Consider the following 2,420-nt stretch of genomic DNA (forward strand, 5'->3'; position numbering starts at 1 on the left):
GTTAAAAAAACTACTGAAGGAACTAAGAATAAAATACCTGTTATTCATTAACAAAAAGTGTCCGTATTTTGAAATATTTTGATTGGTGAAATCAAATATTCATAGCTATGAATATTGAAACCAATATTATTCATATTGAGTGCGCACACACTGACGTTATCAATAGCTTTTCATTTCATAAATTGACTTACGTTTTGCTTTCTTGAAGCACCATATTGTATTCAATATACTCGAATCAAAACAACACCCTTTTGCTACACACGCCTGTGCGGTAACTCCTGACCATCCACAATTTTGGCGATGAACAGCCGGGACATAACATTCATCAAAAGTAAATGCTAAATTATAACAAAAAAATAATTAAAGATACATGAACAGGCATTAGGTTATGAGGGCAAAGGTGATGCATGCATTATTGGGGAGCTGAATGATGAAAACAATTGCATATCAAAGAAAATGTAAGTTATATGAAAAATATTTATGAATATGATTGTAAATAATTGAATTTATATGAACTAAATATTTTGCTTTATTGTACCTTTGATTAAAAAAAGGTGTAATATAGTGATATGGAATTGTGTTCGTCAGTTTATTTATTCGGCAGCACATTCGTTCTTTTGTGTACCATTCTTTATCCCAAACATCTCCTTACCTCCTCCTTACAATTTACAATTTAATAGGGTATGTATATGTATCCGTTTTGTATCTGCATTTCTTCTAAATTCATCACAATTTATCATTTTTATCGGAATACTTTTTTTTATGGTTTCCTTAATCAAACTAAGCATGAACATTGCCATTGCTTATTAAGACGGTAACAAGTTAAAAACCAAAATTGCTAAACCCCACATTGCGTTTTCATAAACTCTTATGTTTATAAATTGTACCTTTTAACTTTTTATCAGAAATATGCCTTACACAAAAAAGGGAAAAACTATAAACATTGTACAATGAAAAAGACCAATATGTAAACCAAGTTCGGACAAATTTGATATTTGAAGTTTTCTGAAGAAGTTTATGGTTTAACGAAGTCATAAAATAGTGCATAAAAATACATATTGTGCTTATATCCTAGTTGTTTTGCAATTAATTGGTATACTTGTGGTCAGTGGTATAATATATTATATAATTAAAATACTTACCGATCCCAAAACTGAGTGCAATCAGTGAAAGCGTGGCGTAGATTTTCATTTTGAACAGTCAGATTGGTCCCTTGTATGAATAACTACGATTTCAACCTACATATATAAATAAATAAGGATTGCTTAGTAGTAGAAATACTTATACTTATGATCAAGAATAGGAGTAATAGATTAATCATATTTCTCATGAAAAAGTGTATGAAAATGATACATTTATAAAAATTTTGAAGATCTATGTAAGCTGATTTAAAACTTTTAACACGGCAAATAGAGATTCTAGTATCAAATGTCATTGATCATAGTTTTGATTTGTGAATTCCAAACAAAAATACAATATTATCTTTTATCGTTAGCTTCTGATATAAAACGGTCTCTTATACAATTACATCACTAATAAACGCGAGGTTAATACAACGTGTATTTATTTCAAATTTATCCTGCAATTGGGTGTTCTACTATACAGATAAGGCCCTACAGATATCGCTTTGCTGTATCTGTATACTATACAGATATCGCTTTAAAGCTCCGCCCACTGCCGGACTGAGTATTGCATGAACTTGCGTGACCTCATAATGTGTATTGCAGTCGCATTCCAATGACGTATTAATTGCGAATTAACGATAACTTTAATACGTTCTGTTTGTTTTCAAACATTTCTTAAGAGCAATAAGAATCACACCAATTTCGAAACAGGTGTAATAGCTCGCTAAAAGCTCGCATACACCTTGTTTCCTAGCCTCGTACAAATACAGCTGATATTTAAAGACACTAAACAGTTATTGTCTATGTATGTATGTAATGTTCATACATATATGTAATATCGACTTGAATGCATGTACAGGTTGTTCTTTTGTGGTCTCTAAGATTTCAGAGAAAAACATGTGTATATAAACTCATCATAGATACCAGGACTAAATTTATATATACGCCAGACGCGCGTTTCGTCTACAAAAGACTCATCAGTGACGCTCAAACCAAAAAAAGTTAAAAAGGTCAAATAAAGTACGAAGTTGAAGAGCATTGAAGACCAAATCTCTTAAGGAGATCATCGCCCAGTAAATAGAGTGACAATTATGACTAAAAGTTCCGTGAACTATTTGTTAATACATTTAAATGTATTGCATTACATCTTCAAACAAAAATAATAACTTACCTCTGTTTGAGCTGTATAGATACGAACTTAACAAATACTGCAGACAATAGTATATGTGTATGCGCTATTTATATTACTTTTTGTTATTTAAAAAGCAAAAATAATCGGATTTCCCGAGGTACGTA

Source organism: Mytilus galloprovincialis, chromosome 12 (genome assembly GCF_965363235.1).
Source record: "Mytilus galloprovincialis chromosome 12, xbMytGall1.hap1.1, whole genome shotgun sequence".
NCBI classification, from domain to species: domain Eukaryota; kingdom Metazoa; phylum Mollusca; class Bivalvia; order Mytilida; family Mytilidae; genus Mytilus; species Mytilus galloprovincialis.